The 22,381-nt window shown below is 44.1% G+C and overlaps 1 protein-coding gene and 1 long non-coding RNA gene across 17 annotated transcripts in view; both read right to left on the bottom strand.

The window, feature by feature from the left end:
• The window catches only part of LOC146509471 (disks large homolog 2-like), a 150,773-nt gene that overhangs the window by 79,489 nt on the left and 48,903 nt on the right, over positions 1-22,381 (bottom strand). The window lies entirely within an intron of this gene.
• Positions 1,761-17,503, bottom strand: LOC146509473 (uncharacterized). Its single transcript, XR_014876598.1, has 3 exons — positions 14,994-17,503; positions 13,540-14,923; positions 1,761-8,891 (listed from the first exon to the last, which is right to left on the bottom strand). It is a non-coding gene; the product is annotated as an uncharacterized LOC146509473 (long non-coding RNA).

Raw genomic sequence — 22,381 nt, 5'->3', positions numbered from 1 at the left:
TAAGAAAACGTGTGAATAAATAGACAACAAACTGGATTTAACCAAACAGGCTGGACCTGTTATTGTTAACTGAATGCAAGACTTTAACAGCCTCTTCTATGCAGGCCCATCAGCATGAGACAAACCTGAGGACACACGTCAGCAGACGTATGTAACACATTTACATTTATCACACACTTTCCTGCTTGTATACAGGCTGCCAGGTTATCACAGGGCCAACACATGTTTGATATTTTAATCATAATGATGATGATTATTTAAAATATCACTATGAAGTTTATTTATAAATATATTTAGATTTGTTTCTATAACCTAGCATATAAAGCTGAGCTGTTTCAGCTTCTGACCTCTGACCTCAGTGTGAGGCGGCTGTGTCCTCACTGCAGCTTCCTCCTGGAAACACTTCTCCTGGTCTTCCCTCAGTGTTGTCTCCCTGCCGTTGATATCATTCACTGCACCTGAGGACAAACACTCACTTTAAGTACATTCATACAGAGGTGATCTATGGAAACACTTCTTCACACTTTGGTAGAGAAATCAGTTTCTGTGAAACATTTCTGTAAATGAACTGTTGGTGTGGACTTCTTCAGGAGACTCTGCAGTCCCACTCTGATAACTGAAACTTCTGTGGATGAAGAAACTGCGAGATACCATCCTGGAAATGTTTAAGAAATACATGATCGCTATATAAATGACGATCATGTAAAAATCACATATCAACAACTGTTGCTCACCTTTGTTTCTGATTTTAAAAAGTTGTATCCCGTCAGCTCTCAGGGCTGAAGTTTGGCTGTCGGGGACAGAAAAAGCTTTTTTTGATTTCCAATCCAGTTCTGCTTGAAAGTATTAAGGAAACTTTAAAAGTGCTCCTCTGAAACCTGTGTTAAACAACAGGAAACATAAATTAGTAACAAAAACACAGAAGCTAAGTGCAGGCATTACACACCATCATCGGGCCTGATGCTCCTAAATTTGCAACTTCAAATCTCTGTGAGCTCGTCAACGTGTCTTCAAAGGAAAAGTCCAAAACTTAAAATTTGATTATAAAAAGTTCAACACAGACACACAGACAGAGAGGTACCTTTGAATGTTCACTGGTCACTGATCATTTACAGTATTACAGAGTCTGGCAGTCTTTGCATGATGTAAACGTCACTGTACGTTTCTAGCTGCCTCTCAGGTGTGACAGGTGTGTCAGCAGGAAAGAGTAATAATAACCTGCATCCTGAGGTTTGTCATGCAGGATTAAAGGAGGCTTTGTTCACACAGCGAGGATTGTATTTACACTGACCCTGGGTCAGTATAAGTATCATACAGTTTAAACGAAGCACTGAAACTTACACATATTTATTACAGATGCACTGAAGCTAATCGAGATATTTACTGTCAGTCTGTTTTCTGGTAACTTTATTAACCAGTAACTTCATCAGTCATGACAGAAGCTAACATTTCTGTCTCATCATCGTTTAAACAGTAACAGCTTTACTCCAATATAAGCTAACGTTTACACGTAACTTTAAGCTAGCACCATAAAGACGGTCAAACGTAATAATATCTACAAATGCATCTTAAAGCTGTTACATTAGCACTCGGTGTATAACTAACATAACCACATTAACATTACTGACACTCGCTGACTTTTAATAGTCATTCTGTCCGTTTAAACAGTCTTACCTGTAAACACTTCTGTATCCACAGGATTCCAGCCAGAGTGGATTCTGGAGTCTCCCACGCTCCTGTTAGTGATCCTCCATCTGGATGGATGATAACAACCTTCTGAACAGTCTAGCAGGTGGAGATGGCCCCTGCTGGCCCATATCTATGGTGCTGATTCCTGCTTATAACGCCCACTGAATGGCCTGATGGCATCTGAGGCCGGTGTCCCAGTGCCCAGTGTTCGTTCCCAGTCTAGGTTTTGGTTATAAAGGTTTCCCTGTTGCCTTTCACGTTCTGTTTTCATCTTAGTTCTGTACCACGGACATCAGCCTTAATAAATGCATTGTTGGTTATTAATATTCACCTGCCTGTGAGTCTGCGTTTGGGCCTTTCCCTCTACAAACACGATCTAGGTCTCGCTGATCGTGGTTAAAACCACATCACAGAACTAAGCTGTGACATTTAAACACCATTTAAATGCCGTCACTGCCTTTGAAGGTGTTTGCAGACACACAGGGACAAATTATTAGTTTAAGGTTACTGACTAGAGCAATGCTTTCACTTGTTTTCTTCAGAAAATACTTTACATGTATCTGAACACAATAACAGATTTTTTAATGATGATGAATAATTCAGTATTATTAGCTGGTCTCTCTATTGAGCCATAACATAAATCACTGCTTTGCAATGACGTGCTTTAACTTTGTAATGCTCAAAGTAAAACTAAGGGTTATATTCGAGTTCAGCGGTCCCCAACCCCCGGGCCTCGGACCGGTACCGGTCCGCGAGTCATTTGGTACCGGGCCGCGAGAGTTGAGGCTCAGGTGTGAAATGTATAGTTTTCAGGGTTTTCATCGGTTTTCAGCATTATTTTGTTATCGTTTTTATCGTTTACTCGGTTTTCCTGGGTCTTTTCACGTGTGTTATGAATAAAATTTCTTTTTTTCGGTACCGGTACTAGTTTTATTTTGTCGTATTTATCCGCGACACCTTAAAGGCCGGTCCATGAAAATATTGTCGGGCATAAACCGGTCCGTGGTGCAAAAAAGGTTGGAGACCGCTGATATAGTTTACACAAAGTTTAAAAACTTAAGCAAGGATTTCAACTGTCACTTGAAAACATTATACCAATAGCAAATGAAATTAGTTTCGACTTGATAAAAACAATTGCTGATGCTCAAAAAGCAGGAAATGCAAAGATACTGTGGTGTTGGTGAACTGGAGTGAAAATTATCATCAAGAGAAGAGTCACATAGTACAAAACAACAGTGCAGAGAAAGAGCTTTGAAAGATTTCAAAGACTCTGGAAAGAAAACTAGTATGCAGTATGTCTGAAGACCACAGAACACCTGCCAGCAACCCTGCACAGGAATGGACTGCAAGGTTGGAGAGCAAAATAAGCTTCTGCAGAAGAGACACTTTCAAGCCAGACTGAAGTTTGCTGACAGCAAGCTGGAAAAAGATTATGCATACTGGGAGCACGTCCTTTGGTCCGATGAGACAAAACTAGAGCTCTTTGGCCGTGTAGACGAGACATTTGAGCACCTTGTTGTTCCAACGTTACTGCACACGAGTCCTCACCTCATCCTGGTCTTACACCTTTGGGATGAATTCGAGTGGAGACTGGGAGCCTCTGAGCCAAAGTAAATAGATCGATTTTAAGACGTGATTTAAAAGACTGGATAGACTTGGCGGTACGAATATGAAGCGGCGAGGTTATTCCAGAGTCTGGGTGCTACGCTTGCAAAGGCCCGGTCACCTCCTAATACAAAAGAAAAAGTAGAACAGCTTTCACTTGATGTAAAGCTCCATGGAAGCTCACGAGCAAGCAGGCGGGACTGAAGGTGAAGAGCTGGTGAGTGAAAACGCAAACAGAAGCTCTGCTGGCTGAGTGATTTGCACACTTAATGGAAAACTAACGAGACACAGGATGGGACTAATACTGTGGGTACAGAAGTGGGAATGTGATACGAAGAATCTTTGACATGCTGTATAACACAAAAATGTAAGTAACGTGTGTTACTTTACTCGAGTTGTAACTTTTAGACTGAAAGAAACTGGCCACGAATGAATTGAACAGATTCTCCCCAACGTGAGCAGAAATCACACAGCAAAGATTGAACAAGTGTTGCAAATGTTAGTATGTGTGTATGTAAGTAAGAAGAAAAATGTTTTAACAAGCTGAAAAAGCAGTGACAGGTTACAGCTGCCACCTGTGGTTCCTGCCAGTGTTGAGGAACAGGTTACATGCAACACACATACATAATTCAATTTCAGAAGTAGTCCAGGTCAGCTCATGTAATGTGTTATTTCTATAATTAAATTACTAAGGCAGCACATGTCTGTTCAATAACATATAACATAACTTTTGTAAGAGTACAAAACTGTGAGACAGCAGACATCCAGAGTTCTGTGAGGGAAAAAGGGGAAGACGTTAAAAACTTTAATGTTCAAGCCCAAAGAGACTCGATTTCTCTTTCTCGGACAATAAAGAAAAACTGCAGATTAAGTTATTAAACTGCAGTAAGTAAGTTAAAATAAACTGTTTGCTTGTCAGCCTTTATGTGCATATGAACTTATGACCCAGACATTTTAAAGTCTTTCCACAACATTTAGGAATGTGTTTGTGGGAATTTGTGGCCTTTGTTCCAGAAGTGCATTTGTGAGTTCAAGCACTGACATTGGGTGAGATCGTGCTGCAGTCTCCACTCTTTTTATCCTAAAGGTGTTCTACAGGTGTGAGGTCAGTACTTCGTGCAGGCCAGTCAATTTCTTCCACACCAAACTCGCACATATCTTTAAGGGCCTTGGTTTGTGAACTGGTGCGTGGACATGGTGGAACGTTTTGGAAGGTGCCATGCCCAAAGGCTTGGTTATGCATCAGGAGTTCCTTTCACTGGAACGAAGCGGCTGAGCCAAAATCTTGAAAATAAATCCCACATCATGCCCCCCTTCACCAATCTTTATACTTGGCTCAGTACAGTCAGACAAGTAAAGTTGTCCTGGCAACCACCAAACCCAAGCCTCGTCCATCGGATTGCCAGACAAATAAGCATAATTTGTCACATCTGCAGGGTTCCAGTGGCAGCTTTACTCTACTGCATCCAACGCTGATATCATGGTTTTATGTTGAAACAACAGACTTAGCTCGCCATAACGCTCTACTAGATTCAAACTTGAGTTCACCAAAACAGCTTTAGACAACGAAGTAGGCTTATTAAATGTAAAGTACAAGAACAACAAACAACAAAGGTAGAAGTCACAATGAGTTTTTCAACAGATGTATGAGAACTTGGTAACTTTACTGAACTCCTTACATCAAAGGGAAAGTCTATGAATGATAAACATAAACCAAAAAAAGGAAGTTCAACAGTTTATGATTTATGGAGAAAAAATGTTGTTTCTTCGTTCTTAGCTTTCAATTCAGAGTTACAATCTTTATACCAGCGACATGCCTACTGTTTTAAGGCAACAATGAAGTATGTGGGAGATACACCAGTCTGCATGTTGCATATATTTTTGGCGCCAGCCTCCCTGTTACCATAGGAACTGTCTATCGATTCAGCTGTTTAAGTGAACTGACAACCAATCAGATCTGCAGCCATTACATATTTATTTATTTCTTCCTTAGAGTGAGAAGTTGAGCTGAGGGAGAAGAGTGAGACAAACAGTGGCTTCCATGAAGTACAGAAGAAACATGTGGCTGAATGAGCTACAATCAAACTGATCCGAAATTCAGTCAGGAGGTAATTATCCTGTAACCTCAGCTCCAGGCCAAACTTTTGAGCCAGTGAATCTCTCCTAATTGTGCTGCCAACTCACTGTATTCTTTACAATCTGAACAAAAGATTAAAAGGATTTAAGCCACCAACCTTCCAATTAGTAGACGACCTGCTTTACCTGCTGGTAGGTCAGCAGACAATGAATCAAACACCTGACTCGCAAGCAGTTCCCTGGCCACGTGACGCAATTTCATTCAATTCATCAAGTATTGAAATTTCAATTTCAATTTCATGAACTTCTCAGATTACAATGTAAGAGATGAAGCAAATCAACAGACTGAAAATTCAATATAAATATATACACTTTATGGCCAAAAGTATCCATTCAACCATCCAATCACTTCCATGGCCACAGGGGTATAACATCAAGCACCATAGGCATGCTGATTGCTTCCAGAAACATTTGTGAACAAACGGCTCTCAGGAGTTCAGTAAATCCAGTAAGTCCAGTTGTGAAATTTCCTTGCTACTAAATATTCCAAAATGAAAGCAATTTGGAATAATAGCATCTAACCCAAGTGGTAACCCACATAAAATCACTCATAAGATCAAACTTTCTTTTTCAGTGTGAGCTGACTCCATGTTGGATGAAGGCGTCACCAACTTTCTGCAGACTCAATCGCTACAGACTTCCAAACTTCACCTGGCCTTCAAATGAGTTCAAGAACAATGAATACAGAGCTTCATGGAATAGCTTTCCATGGCCAAGCAGCGGCGTTCAAGCCCCAGCTTTGTGGAAACAGTTTGGGGATGGCCTCTTCCATGTTTCAAGATAACTACACAGCAGTGCAGAAAGTAAGGTCCGCAAAGACATAGATGAGCGAGTTTGGTATGAACTTGACTGACCTCCACGGAGTCCTCAATTTAAACCAACAGAACACCTTTGGGATGATTCAGAGCGGAGACTGAGCGCCAAGCCTTCTCGTCCAATGTCAGTGTCTGACCTCACAAACGCGCTACTGGAAATGGTCAAATATTCCCATGAATATATTCCTAAACCTTATGGAAAGCCTTCCCAAAGGAGTTGAAGATCTTACGGCTCAGACCATTCTCATTCCCGACACATAACATACCAAAGATTTGTCACATCCCAAGACGTCCAATAGGAACGCAAAAGGAACCCTTCCGCGTCCCTATGATACGCGTCGGATTGTGGATGGAATCCAATAGAATGACGTAGGGCTGGGCGATATAAACGATATACGATAGAAACGATATAAATTTGGCCAACGATAGAGATTTTGACTATATTGCTCTATCGCGATAGCGCATATTGATGATGTCATCAAGCTGCGCCTGTTTTGGTCGAAAGCATCGCAGCGGCTAAAACCATTATCATCTGCAAATTATGGCGGGCGACAGTCACAGCAAAGAGATGAAGCACTTTTGAAATATGGGGAAAGCCAAAAACTGCGCTTCCTCCACTTCTGTAACATTGATTCATTAAGGTTGAATTCTCTCGCAGCTGTTCTGTTCCCATGTTGTTGCAGTATATTAATGACTAACCTCGTATTGTGGATGAATGATCTCAGTTGTTCTCCTGACTGAAGTTTGGCCCATGTACAGCATCCTGCTATGTGATTGCATTTGTCCCTGACCACCAGAATCCGTCACGTTAACTTTTATCGAGTGGAAAAAAGTTGGCGTTCATCCTCCAGCTTCACTGTGCTAATGTTATGCTAACATAGCTGTGTCGCTAGCAATCACGTTGCACAACATGTTTAGGTGTAAACTAGCGAGCTAACTTCCTGTTAACTTCTAACTCCGTTAAATTTAATAACTTCTGTTTTCATGGATGCCTGGATGTTAAACTTAATTGTTACACCTGGTAAAGCAGCAACGCTGATGATTTAATTAAAGATGAAAGAATTTAGACCGTTTTTAACTCTCAGTGTTTGTTTGACTTTGGGACCTGAAACGGACGGAGTTTAGGACCCAGATTACTCTGCGAAGCTCCTCACTACGGCAGCCGTAATGCTCTGATGATCCATCAAGCAGTGAGCTTACCAAAGATGTACTAAAACATTTTTTAACAGATTTCTGCAGCCAAAATCGGTTCGAGGTCAGTAAGCACAACCAGAATTCATACATAAGGCACACTCTCGATTTTTGAGAAAATTAAAGGATTTTAAGTGTGGAAAATACGTTATACAGAAGAAAAGAATATATCGTGATATATATCGTTACCGCACATGTTTCAATTTATATCGCGATATGAATTTTAGGCCATATCGCCCAGCCCTAGAATGACGCTCCTGGCGGTAACACACGTTCCAACCGTGTATTCCAGCCCTAACCCTAACATTACTCCTAATGACAGTAAAACGAAATGTACATGTGTAGATTCATTCCAAACAGTTCTCATATTTCCTGACATTTCTGAATGCGTAACATAGAGATATGTTGGGAGGCCGAAAGCATAACATACCGACAATGTGTCACATGGCGTGTTGTATGGCTGCAAAGGGTGGGCTGACATTGTATTAACCCCCTACAGATTAAGAATGGGATGTCAGTCAAGTTCATATAAGTGTTCAGTTCAATTTGATCTATATAGCACCAAATCACAACAGTTGGTTCAACTGTTGAAGGTGTTCTTTAAGCACATGGTCACTACAGCCATTTCCATCTTATCGGCAAACTTTACAAACATCTGTCCATTTCTCTTCTTAACACCATACTTGTCACTTGATCCATAACCTCACCTCTGTTTACTTCCTGTCCATCAAAGTGTGAGCCAATCACACTCTCTCCCTCGGGGACATTCTCTCCAACTTTCAAACTCTCAAAGTTTCTCTTTATCTCCTGACATCCAACATGTGGGACAGACTCACCGACAGCATTAAACATCCCCTAGATATCAATATTCCTCCAAGAAATGACTCCTAACATTTATGTTCCTATCTATGCCATGATACAATGGTTTGACTCCACCTCCAATACTCCTGGCCTTGCTTCCCTTCTACTTGGGTTTACACATAAACACTTGCCTTCCTTCTTTCCAGCATATCAGCCAACAGTTCCTTCACCAATCACAATCTGACATTTAGTGCCCCTACATTCATCTCCACCTTTTCTTCTCTTTCACTGCTTCCTGACATGCCTTCGCCCTTCCCTTTGTTTCGGCCAACTATAGTTCAATAAGGAGATTAGATTAGAATAATAGAGATTAGAATAAAATGAACATGATTTATTGATGTACAGAATTTTGATGGTTTTCTGAAGTCCTCCTGAGCCCACGCGGTAATATCCTTTACAGATGATGTTGTTTTAAAATGCAGTGCTGTCTGAGGTATCGAAGGTCATGGGCATCCAGTGCTGGTATTCGGCCTTCCTGCTTTCATGCAGCGATTTCTCCAGATGCTCAAATCATTTGATGATATTATGGACAGTAGATGATGAAACCCTTGGATTCCTTGCAATTGTACGTTGAGAAACATTGTTCTTAAACTGCTGGACTATTTGCTAGAGGTGGTCACCATACATCCCACGATACGATATTATCACAATACTTAACGCACGATACGATATTATTGCAATTTTTTAAAATATTTTGCGATATTCAGATTCTGTACATAAAGGTAAACTTTATCAATATTCATTTTCTCTAATATCAAAGTCTCACACTCAGTCTTTCTCTCATTTCAGTTTGATTGTTGACAAACTGAACGGTTTGTATTACAGTCTAGTCCAACTTAACTGAATCAACCATCTGGTACAATTATAGCTATTCTGAACTATGCAGTTTATGAAAACTATGCAGCCCCTTCAGCAACTGAAGAATTTGAAAGTAAATTAAAACAAAATATAATTTTACATTAAATAAAAAAGTTTTAAACTTCATTAAAATAAAACATGTCTTAAATTAAAATAAGTAAACTGTCTGTCATGGTCCTGGGTCGGTGACCCAGCGCTTTGAGTTTTGTTATTAGTATTTTCTAGTTTATTCTGTTTTGTATTGGTGGTTGGGGTTTGGTTGTGTTTATCTTCCCTACCTGCGTCTCCCTCGGTGCTCTGTTCATGTCCTCGTGTTGTTATGTAAAACAGTCTGTGTGTTTCCTGTTTTACTTTGTAGGGTTGTGTCTCGTTATGTCCATTAGTTCCAGCTGTGTCCCCTCCTGTGTGCCATTTCCTGATTACCTGGTGTGTGTATTTATAGTGGGTGTCGGTCTGTGTTCGTTGTCGGCTCGTCTGTGTTTCATGGTGTCTGTTCCTCGTCTGTGTCTCTCTGCCTCCCACCCCATTCGTATGATCTCAGGTTTGTTATTTAGCTCACCCAGTTTAGGTTATGTTCTGTCCTGCCCTCAGTTGTGTTATTTGTGCACTGTAAATAAACCCTCACTCATATCACCAGTCGCTGTCTGCATTTTGGGTCCTCCTTTCCTCCACACCACACGGCTCACCCCGCCAGCCGTGACAGTACGAGCCGACCAAACATGGACCCAGCAGCATCCGCACCCTCCCAGGAGTTTCGGGAGGGGGTGATTGACTCCGTTTCGAGGTTAGTTAACCTATGGCTTGAGCATGAGGTGGAGGAATTTCACCGCGCTGTAGAAGCCAGGCTACAGCAGCTTATTTCTGCTCACCACTGGCTACTGGACTCTCTTCACCCGCTCGCACAGGACTTCATTCTGCACGAACTTCACCTTCACCCTCCAGCTGCTACCGCTTCCCGACCCAGCCCGGCGGTGAATGTCTTGCACTGCCCGCCGGGGAATCTGCGGCCCGGCCCGCCGGATGTGGAATTACCCGGCCGGTCGGAGCTATCCTCAAGAAAGAAGCGACGTTCACGCCGCCGACGCCCATCGCCACAGCCGGGCCCCGAGAGTTCTGAGTTGCCGGCTGTGGTGAGTGGAAAAGGCACTCTTTCTGTTTCGCCTGAACCTGTGACTGTTTGTACCGGGGCTGTGTTTTTTGAGCTAGCTGCACAGCCGCAAGCTCGTTTAGCTGCACAGCCGCAAGCTCGTTTAGCTGCACAGCCGCAAGCTCGTTTAGCTGCACAGCCGCAAGCTCGTTTAGCTGCACAGCCGCAAGCTCGTTTAGCTGCACAGCAGCATTCAGCTCGGCCCCCGGTATCCCCACTAGCCCAGTCATCTATGCCATCTTCACCGACTCCCTCTGTACAGGAGGCTGCGTCTCTGCCTCCCGTTTTGGACTCTTTTTCTAAGTATTTTTTGCAGAGAGACAAACCACACAATCCTGAAAACACTCCTCAAGAGCTGGCCAGTTCTGAGATGCACTCCAGGGCCTCCCCAGAGGCTGGGTTTCAGCCCCCAGCAGACTCTGGACCCCTGGAGGTAAAGAAGCCAGCTGAGGACTGCACCCGGCTGTCGCTGCCTGAGCTGAGTCAATGCTCGGTGCAGCTGCAGTCAGCCTTGTGTTTTCCAGAGGCCCGTGCGCCTGCTGGTTCTGACCTGTTCCTGCCAGAGGCCCGTGCGCCTGCTGGTTCTGATCTGTTCCTGCCAGAGGCCCGTGCCCTGCTGGTTCTGATCCGTTCCTGCCCGAGGCCCCCGCGCCTGCTGGTTCTGATCCGTTCCTGCCAGAGGCCCCCGCGCCTGCTGGTTCTGATCCGTTCCTGCCAGAGGCCCCCGCGCCTGCTGGTTCTGATCCGTTCCTGCCAGAGGCCCCCGCGCCTGCTGGTTCTGATCCGTTCCTGCCAGAGGCCCGTGCGCCTGCTGGTTCTGTTCTGCGCCCGCCAGAGGTCTCCGCGCCTGCTGGTTCTGTTCTGCGCCCGCCAGAGGTCTCCGCGCCTGCTGGTTCTGTTTTGCGCCCGCCAGAGGTCTCCGCGCCTGCTGGTTCTGTTCTGCGCCTGCCAGAGGTCTCCGCGCCTGCTGGTTCTGTTCTGCGCCTGCCAGAGGTCTCCGCGCCTGCTGGTTCTGTTCTGCGCCTGCCAGAGGTCTCCGCGCCTGCTGGTTCTGTTCTGTGCCCGCCAGGGGCCCCTGTGCCCGCTGGTCCTGAGACTATTCTCGCTGGAGGGCCCGAGGAGCCCATCCAGCCGCCTGTCTCGTCCGCTGGAGGGCCCGAGGAGCCCATCCAGCCGCCTGTCTCGTCCGCTGGAGGGCCCGAGGAGCCCGTCCAGCCGCCTGTTCCGTCCGCTGGAGGGCCCGAGGAGCCCGTCCAGCCGCCTGTCTCGTCCGCTGGAGGGCCCGAGGAGCCCGTCCAGCCGCCTGCCTCGTCCGCTGGAGGGCCCGAGGAGCCCGTCCAGCCGCCTGCCTCGTCCGCTGGAGGGCCCGAGGAGCCCGTCCAGCCCCAAGACTCGTCCGCTGGAGGGCCCGAGGAGCCCGTCCAGCCCCAAGACTCGTCCGCTGGAGGGCCCGAGGAGCCCGTCCAGCCCCAAGACTCGTCCGCTGGAGGGCCCGAGGAGCCCGTCCAGCCCCAAGACTCGTCAGCTGGAGGTTCAGGAGAACCCAGCCAGCTTCCTGCCTCGTCAGCTGGAGGGCCCGAGGAGCCCGTCCAGTCTTCTGCCTCGTCAGCTGGAGGGCCCGAGGAGCCCGTCCAGTCTTCTGCCTCGTCAGCTGGAGGGCCCGAGGAGCCCGTCCAGCCGCCAGCTGCAGCCTCCGTGTCTTCATCCTCGCCAGCTGCGGCCTCCGTGTCTTCATCCTCGCCAGCTGCGGCCTCCGTGTCTTCATCCTCACCAGCTGCGGCCTCCGTGTCTTCATCCTCGCCAGCTGCGGCCTCCGTGTCTTCATCCTCGCCAGCTGCGGCCTCCGTGTCTTCATCCTCGCCAGCTGCGGCCTCGGCTTCACCCACGCCTGGTCCAGCTCCGGCTTCATCGTCGCCTGGTCCAGCCTCTGCATCAGCCTCGCCTGGTCCAGCCTCTGCATCAGCCTCGCCTGGTCCAGCCTCTGCATCCGCCTCGCCTGGTCCAGCCTCTGCATCATCGTCGCCTGGTCCAGCCTCTGCCTCCGCTTCGCCTGGTCCAGCCTCAGCTCCTGCCTCGCCTGGTCCAGCCTCTGCCTCCGCTTCGCCTGGTCCAGCCTCAGCTCCTGCCTCGTCTGGTCCAGCGAAGGCCACGCAGCCTTCAGGTCCCCAACTGCCGCCTCAACACCGTCGGTCATCTGCCAGGCCGCATGATCGGCATCTTTGTCACCGTGGCCGGCCCCCGGACTTGCAGTCCCGCCGTCGCCGTCCGCACGGTCGGCCCCCTGAACTGTTTCCACGTCACCGCCGCTGCCGCGTGCACGGTCGGCCTCCTGACCTGTTTCCACTTCGCCGCCGCTGCCGCGTGCACGGTCGGCCTCCTGAACTGTTTCTGCTTCGCCGCCGCTGCCGTGTGCACGGTCGGCCGCCTGAACTGTTTCCCCGTCGTTGCCGCCTTCCGCACGGTCGGCCCCCGGAACTGCACTGTTTTGGCCTCCGGCGCTGTCGGCCTCCGGGTCGGCCCCCTGAACTTGTCCGTCTGGGCCTTTTTGGACTCTGTTTTGTATTGGTGGTTGGGGTTTGGTTGTGTTTATCTTCCCTACCTGCGTCTCCCTCGGTGCTCTGTTCATGTCCTCGTGTTGTTATGTAAAACAGTCTGTGTGTTTCCTGTTTTACTTTGTAGGGTTGTGTCTCGTTATGTCCATTAGTTCCAGCTGTGTCCCCTCCTGTGTGCCATTTCCTGATTACCTGGTGTGTGTATTTATAGTGGGTGTCGGTCTGTGTTCGTTGTCGGCTCGTCTGTGTTTCATGGTGTCTGTTCCTCGTCTGTGTCTCTCTGCCTCCCACCCCATTCGTATGATCTCAGGTTTGTTATTTAGCTCACCCAGTTTAGGTTATGTTCTGTCCTGCCCTCAGTTGTGTTATTTGTGCACTGTAAATAAACCCTCACTCATATCACCATATCGGCTGTCTGCATTTTGGGTCCTCCTTTTCCTCCACACCACACGGCTCACCCCGCCAGCCGTGACACTGTCATGTTTATTGCTGCCATAAAAAAGTTAAACACATTTGGACAGTGAAGGAATGTCAGGATTCTTGCTCAGAAAAAGGATCAACATGCTCTGAAGTCAGAGCACAAAAACCTTTTTGTAACAAAATATCGATTTCTGCTGTCCCTGTATCCATACATTATTAGCAAACAAAATATCACCATGCTACACAGTATCCATTTTTTCCCCACCCCTACTATTTGCCCACGCAGTTGTTCACAAAGTGGTCATCCCATCCTTGTGAACACCTGAGCCTTTTAGGGATAGTACCTTTATACCGAATCATGACAAACACCTGTTTACAATTAACCTGTTCACCTGCAGAATGTGGAAAACAGGTGTGTTTTTCTTTTGCTGTCTCTGTCCCAGCTTTCTGATGTTGCAGACATCAAATTCAAAATGAGTGAAGATTTGCAAAACAACAACAAAATTTATCAGTTTGAACATTAGATGTCTTGTGTTTGTGGTGTTTTCATTTGAATATACGTTGAAAAAGATTTGCAAATCATTGTATTCGGTTTTTATTTATGTTTTACACAACGTCCCAACTTCTTTGGAATTTGGATTGTACGTGTATACTGTATACCCAGTGCTGGGCAAGTTACTTTGAAAAAGTAATTAGTAATGGTAAATAGTTACTTCTTCAAAAAAGTATCTCTGAGTTAGTAACAGAGTTATTATAAAAGTAACTAAATTCTAGGAAAAGTAACTACTGCGTTACTTTAAACAATGTTCAACCCTCTGTGGTCGAGGGCTTTTTTGACTACTTGTCGTTTCACCTTTAAAAACGATTTTTCCTGCCTTGTTTTGTTTGGTACCGTTCTTTTCAGCACAACCTCACACGTCTGAATTTACAGTTATTTTTTCATTTGACATACTGTATCAGCACAGCTGATCTGAAACCAGACAAAAAATATAAAATCTGAGTAGAAAAAGTTATATTTTTACTGTAACAACCACGAACATGTTTAAAAATCATTCTCTTAACTTGAAATGCAAATATAAACTGTATGTTTTAAAAACCGATGCACAAGTTTTACAAACAACAAAGTTATTTGCAGATATTTACCTCAAATGCAGCCAAGCTGTTATTTTATAACCATTGAAACTATTTACAGAACAATCAGCTGCTCTGCATCAAATAAGATGCCACACAATCTATTTGTGCCCCTCCCAAAAATCATTTCTGTCCACTGTAAGATAAAAAAGCACATCACAGCCTGATACCTGCAGGCCTGACAGCAGCAGGTGTGTCACTGTTCCTGTCTCCACCTGCAGACAGCGTTTACACTGTAATCTGCCTTTGGTGGCTTTTTGGCAGCAGCTGTGACCTTCAGCAGTCGCCTCATTGTTCTGACACCTAACAACACTATCCATACACTACACACTCACTTCACAATACACTACACACTAATTCAAAACTCTCTCTCACTCTTTCTTTCGCTCTCTCTTGGCATCATCACTCCTATAACTTCACCCTTGTCTTGGGTTGGCAGCATCTTGGTTCCATGTAATCTTAAATTGATCATGTGATTGGTTTACCATGACTACTTTATTCTTCCTCAATCAGCAGCACTTGTGCAATTGTCTGCCCCCCCCCCCCCCCCCCCCCCCCCACCTCCCGGTAAGCTGAAGATAGCCGCACCACTTTTTCTTGTTAGCAACAGTAACGGCGTTGTGATGATAGCAACAGTAATTAGTTAGATTACTGGTTACTGAAAAAAGTAACAGTGTCAGTAATGTTGTTACTTTTAACGCTGCTGTTCCCATCACTGTGCATATCTATGCGCATACATATCTATATGTATCTAAAGGGATCACAGTGACTCATCAGTTCTAGAAGTTTATCCCAATTTCCCCAAGTTAACTATATAATAAATAAACCCATTTAATAAAAGCATGCACAATATGTTTAAGATTTTGACGGGTTAATCAGGATAAGTTAATTTAGCAATTAACAGTTTTACGATGTAGGCTTCTGAGCTACCATTCTTAATACACACTGACAGGAAAATTACTTTTCATCCCCAAAGACTACTTATCCTTTAAGCACTTTAAAAGTGGTACACTTAGTATATATACACTGTGTTATTCTTATATGGTCAAAAATTTATATGATAAAAACAAAACCCAGCAAAAATGACAGCATATCAAACAGGTTCATGCAGGGATCTGTTTATTTTTCCCCTCTATTTTCCTCTCATGCCGAATTACAAAACTATATTCATGATGCCCAAAAGCATTACAACAGAACAGCAGACGTAGCTTATAGTACTTCAGATCTCTTTGCAGCAACTGTGCATTACACAGAAAGCACAAATGTTTCAAATGTAATAGTTTTGGCAGTGCATACGCACGAGTTAAACCTTATATACTGCATTAGGCATGCAACGATACCAATTTTTTCAAACCGATATGATACCGATACTTGGATCTGAGTACTTGCCGATACTGAGTACAAAAAACGATACTTCTAACACACACACACACACACACACACACACATAAATGCAATGAACTGGAAGACAGGTTTTATTTTATTCTCTGCCGATAAAAAATAAAATCGTAATAAAAATGACCACAAAAAAAATTTCAAGTGAAAAATAAGCACTTCTGTTAAATTATTGCAGAGTCTCCACATTGTAATTTAACAAAATATCACTGAACTATTGGCACTGTCTCGAGCTTTCAGAATAATAAATAAACACTTCTGTTTGGAATAAAATAAATACAAATTAGGTTTGAGAATAAAATTAACTTTTAAATTATTGCAGAGTGTCCAATTTAATATCGCAGCTCGAGTATGCTGAGAAGACGGTGCAATCCTATGTTTTCCACGACCGGCATTGGCTGGTCATCGAGAGAAATAAAATGAGTCAGAGCCTCTGTTATTTAAACTGCCTGTGGATTTTCTCTTTACATTTTTCATCGCTTTTCCAAAACCTGAGTTAAAGTTGGCTGTTCCACACTGCTGACATTTTGTTTAGCCTAGCTACAGCAGCCTCCAGTTTCTCTTTTTTATCTGGAGCCGCCAGTCTCACTCGCCTAACCCTGTGCCTGTTTAGCACGGGATGTCCCCCTAGTGGCCAATCTAAAAAACTACAACAGAAATGACAAGCCACCCTCTGATTAATGAAATAAGTTGGTATCGGTTCATGGTATCGGTTAACTTTTACGAGTATGAGTACACACACATTTTACAGTATCGGCCCCGATACCCGATACCAGTATCGGTATCGGTGCATCCCTAACTGCATGTTTCAGGTTGTTTTACACTCCTTCAGGTCTCTTCCACAGTACTGTTTACAATATTAACACAGCTGAGAGGTAATATATTCAATAACCATGAGTCACAAAAAATGCTAAATTGAAAAAACAAAAGAGACCAAAACAGCAAATGCAGCGTTGATTTTGCTCAGAAACCAGGTGATCCATGCAAAGTCCAAATTTGTCACATGGTCATAATTATTCAATCAGTGTTACCCTCTGACAGCACTCATGTATTATCCCTCTCATACTGATAACCTGTACCTATCAGTGTTCAGACATAATGTAATCCATTCAGTTCAATTCATTTCAGATGCATTTATATTGCTGTGGTGCGGCTTGTAGTCCTGTACAACAGTTTTTCTGTGTGTTAACTTCTTGCTTAGCCTCAGGTAGGGTCACCTCTCCTGCCCAGACAGAACCAGTGGAGACCTGCATTAGAGACTCTCTCACTGCGGGAATAATTCAACCATCCTCTTCCCCGGCACATGCAGGCACTTTGATTATCTAGTGATGCTGGTTTGGTTGACCAGTGCACCACTGCTGTTCCAGGCATTAGTCAACGATGCTCTAAGGGATCCTTAATGTGTCTGTGTTTGGATACCTTGTATATCTAAACAAGTATCTCTCACAGCATTGTATCCACAAAGGTTTTGCAATGACTTCTGGAGAATCAGATGCATGAGAAGTATCAGTGTTGTGATACTGGACACTCGAACACATTGTTATAACTTCGAGCATCAGCAATTCTTTCTCTCAAGTCTAAACTCGTTGATTTTGTTTTGATCCTTTGACAACTCAGAGCACAAATCCTTTCTGAAGCTTTTACATTACCTGTAAAGTAGACAGTATCCCTCACTTTAACTTGATATATATATATATATATATATATATATATATATATATATATATATATATATATATATATATATATATATATATATGTATGTTCAATGGTCAATGGTGACTCTGTTGTCCCCAATGAGAAGTTGATTTGCAGTATGTCCCCACATCGAGCAACACATACAAAAAAACAGCCCAAGTTTCATCAGTAGCATCAACAAAGTGTTATTAAGCATGATAATAGCAGCAGGTATAGACACTCTATGTCTCTTGGTCATCACTGCAGGCACTTCATGCTGACGACCAGAGAATCTCTAAAGACAGGATGGTCTGAACATAACATGACAGAGGTTTCCTTACTCAGCACCAAAGTTCACGAGCCTGGCCTGAGACCTTCCTGAAATCTGAACAGCCACTTTAACCAGGTGACCGAGTCTGGTCTTACTGGTCAAAGACAAATTACCGAGCAATGATCCATCCATCTTCTTTATCCGGGGCCGGGTCGCGGGGGTGGCAGCCTAAGCAGAGAAGCCCCGACCTCCCTCTCCCCGGCCACCTCCTCCAGCTTATCCGGGGGAACACCAAGGAACCTAACCCCCCTTTGGACTGTAGGAGGAAGCCAGAGTACCCGCAGAGAACCAAACACGGGGAGAACATGCAAACCACACACAAAGACCCTGGCCAGGTGTTGGAACCAAACTCAGGACCTTCTAGTAGTGAGGTAACAGTGCTAATCACCACCGTGCTGTCAAACATCAGGGATATGAAGCTGCAACCAGAATTTAACAAGATATTAGATGAGACGCTACCTCTAACTGCTACCAGGGTTGTCACAGTGGATGATCTGCCTCCATGTCACCCCATCCCTTGTACCCTCCTTCACAACATTCATGAATTTTATCCCTGGCAGCTCCATATTCAATAATTATATCATCCCTGCATCTTTTCACCAAAAAGCTGGCTAGACACACAAAGAAAAAGCACCTTAGTATCTTTTGCTTCCATATTTGACACAAACGAAAGCTTCCAGGTTTCCACAAGCAGTTTGACTGATGCTTTAGTAAAGCAGCGCCTCTGTTGCAGTTGTTAAAAGAACAAGATGTCCACTGTCCACATGATGGAGGTGAGGAGTCCTTCCTGTGTAGGATTAGCCTTCTTGCCACAAGTAAACAACAGGCAGTGATGTCAGGTCGGACCCTGTTCAGGCTCCCCAACATGGTAGTAGCATTGCTTCTTATCCAGCACAGGACTGTTCTGATGTGAGCAGTAATAATACTGGGCATACATGGGACACACTTCCTCTAACTCAAATTATTAAAAACATCTTCACCAAATTAATTCTTACACCAAGAGAAAAAGAGAATCTCTAACATTTTAGAAGAGGCTGCCCATCTGGGATCTTAATCCTGATTTCATTAATTCAGTTTTATGGAAATTGACTGTAATACGAGACAAACAGTCAAATTAAAAGGTCTTGAATGCTGGTCAGAATATACACAATATATATATAATAGAATATACACAAGCTTATCATCAGCATACAATCATGTTTTGGGTGCTAAAGCTTCCCTTTGACCCAACCCTGCTGTTCTTGTTGCTATAGTTACTGGGTCATTGAAAACGATTAAGGGGATAAAAGGCACCCCTGGTACCACACTGCATCTTTGTATGATCACACACACACACACACACACACACACACACACACACACACACACACACACACAGAGAGAGAGAGAGTTCTGGTTCTCCAGCAGAACCAGGATCATGGAGGGGCAACCATCCTCTGCAATCAGTTGAGGGTGGGGGGAAAGAGGAGGAGAGCAAATAAAGACAGGACAACAGGTGAACAATAGGAGGCAAAGCAAGAGATGAAGTTACTAATTAACAGTAGTGGTGTTTTAAAACAAAGAGTGACGGGATTAGTCAAGAAGAAACAGTCACTGGAAGCTGCCAGCAGTGGAAGCCTTTTAGCAGCATCATTTAAATATGATTCAGGGTCACCTGGTCCAGCCCTAACAATAAAGAGTTGTCCAAAAGGAAAGTTTGAAGCCTAATCTTGAAAGTAGAGATAGTGTCTGTTTCCTGAATCCAAACTGGAAGCTGGTTCCACAGAAGAGGGGCCTGAAAACTGAAGGCTCTGCCTCCCATTCTACTTTTAAATACTCTAGGACAGGGGTGTCCAAACTCCGGCCCGCGGGCCAACTGCGGCCCGCGATCCATTTTTAATTGGCCCGCAAGTAATTTTATAAATAGAATCGAATATGGCCCGCACTTCAACTTTTGCTTGAGTGTATTGCACTTCTTAGTTTTAACACCAGGGGGAGCTACTGTCGATCGAGGCAGTTGCTCCACCAAAAAGGACAATCACAGAAGAAATTTAGCCCAAGTTAGTTACTAAACATGGCAGAACCAAAGAAGCGAAAGGTAGAAAGTGAATGCAGAAAATTTCAGACATGGTGGGAGAGTGAATATTTCTTCAAAGAATTCAAGGGGAAGTGTGTCTGTTTGATCTGCACTGAAATTATGGCAGTTATGAAAGAGTATAATGTACGACGTCATTATGAAACCAAACAGGCCTATGCATCCTACAGTGCTGAGCGAGAGCAGAAATTAAAGCAAAGGGTATCTCTCCTGCGGGGTCAGCAACAGTAATTTTTTCGTGCTCAAAAGGTCCAGGAAAAGGCTACAATAGCAGCTATGAGGTCGCCCAACTCATCGCAAGACATGGCAAGCCTTTTTCAGATGGAGACCTCATAAAACACGGCCTCGTTAAAGTCACCGAAATAATGCGCCCGTCAACAACGTCAGCATGTCCAGAAATCCAGTTGTTGAAGACTTGTCAGCCAACATTAAACTGCAACTGTCTGATAAAGCTGTGCTTTTGATCTTTACTCCATCGCATGCGATGAGAGCACTGATGCCACAGACACCGCACAGCTGCTATTTTTTTGCGGGGAGTGGACGAGCACTTTAGGTGAGTAAAAAATATATTCCACAGTACCCGTGTGTTAATGTGCAGGTACACATGCTTCAAATATCAATAATGCGCATCAATTCTGTCACTACCCTGCTTTTGCACACCACTTTCTTATATGCGCTTTTCTTGTTAACACACAGAGTACACACCGCTGTGCACTGCCCACGTACACGCAAAGTCAGCTGATCTCATCTGATGCAGATTTGCTCCTTGATCAAGTGACATTTGTCTGGATTTTTGGCACGAGTGGCGATCAGCACCGTGGCTGGATGTCCCGATTTACATACCCAGCGCAGCTGATACTCACCAGAATAATTTACTAAAATTATATGCACTCCTGTTATTAAGTCCAGTTCAGTCTGTTAATGTTGATAACGGTTTCAAACGGACGTTAATAGGTGTGTTGCTAAGCCTAATAACTTAAATAACAAACTTGAAATGTGCCCGTCCCATTTTCCCCTTTATTGTTTTTTCTCTGTGCTGTAAATCTTCTGTCTAAGAAGAAATCTGAGGCTGTTCTGAGAATGAGCTACCAAAGCTTTTTCTGAATAAATCAATAAAGATCCATTTATGGAAAGCTGTGATGAAGGCAGTTTTGTCTTTAATTATATTCAACAATATAATATATTCGACCACATGTAAGTGATTTTTCTAACTTTAATACACTAAAGTTAAGGTTATATACCTAATTTCTAGTAAGTGGCCCAGCCCCTCCTATATTTTTATGTATGTGGCCCTCAGTGAAAAAAGTTTGGACACCCCTGCTCTAGGAACAACAAGTAGGCCTGCAGAGCGAGAGCGAAGTGCTCTAATAGGGTGATATGGTACTACAAGGTCATTAAGATAAGATGGGGCCTGATTATTTATTTTCAATTTCAATTTCTTTATTGTCCCACAAGGGGAAATTAGTTTAGCAGCAGGATATAAATAAACAAAACAATACTATAAAATAATAATGACAATAATAGTGATAGGAAGTCCGAGGACAGTTATTTGCCATTGAGGAGACAAGATGCAGTGGGGATAAAAGAGACCTGGAGTCTTTTAGTCCTCACAGGAACTCTAAAACGGCGGCCGGAAGGCAACAACTCAAACTCACTGTGAAGTGGATGGTTCACACAATTAATAATAGAAAGAGCCTTTCTAAGCACATTTCTATTGTAAATGACCAAAAGTCCATCTTGCCAGCGCCCTGAAATTTTGCTAGCAGTTTTTACCAGAAGTCCCAACCGATTCTTATTCTTCACCGTCAGGTTACCAAACCAGGCAGCGATACAAAAAGACGTCACAGATTCGATAAAACTTCTATAAAACAAAGCAGGATTTCACAGGGTTAGAGTGATGGAGGAAGCAAAGCTAAAAGGGGGAAAATCTGCTCTCTTTCTGGTCCCTGTCACTACTCTCACTGAGATGTTCTGTATTAAAGCACAGACAGATACAGCCACTTAGAACTGCCTCTCCCAGCCAGCTAAGATTTGGTTAAGAACCAGCTGCAGACCACGGTCCTGTCAGGATCCAGGTGGTTATTGGTTACTGTATCTGTAGCTCGGACTGGATCGGTGACCCTGAAAGCTTCAGAGGTCTAGTGTGCTCGGGGATTCACACAATGCGCTGAATGTTTTTTCTTTATTCACCTTTATAAACACAGTGAGTAAAAATTGTGTTTCTAAACCACTATGCATTTAAATCATCAGTTATTCTTCCACAGTGGGTCCCTCCCCTCAGCCCCAAACAACTGTGGCAGATGGCTTCCCCTTCCTGAGCCTAATCCTGCCAGAGGTTTCTTCTCTTAAAGAGATTTTCCTTCCCACTGTCACAGAGTGCTTCCTCACAGGGAGTCATTTAATTGTTGTGGTTCTCTGTATTATTGTAGGGCCTTTACCTCGCAGTATAACACATGTTGACGAATATTTGTAACTATGTAAACAAAATTAAATTAAACT

This window comes from Neolamprologus multifasciatus, chromosome 10, assembly GCF_963576455.1.
Source record: "Neolamprologus multifasciatus chromosome 10, fNeoMul1.2, whole genome shotgun sequence".
In the NCBI taxonomy this organism is placed as follows: domain Eukaryota; kingdom Metazoa; phylum Chordata; class Actinopteri; order Cichliformes; family Cichlidae; genus Neolamprologus; species Neolamprologus multifasciatus.
The sequence above is the reverse complement of the archived record's forward strand: the minus strand, read 5'-3'. Positions and strand labels throughout refer to the sequence as shown.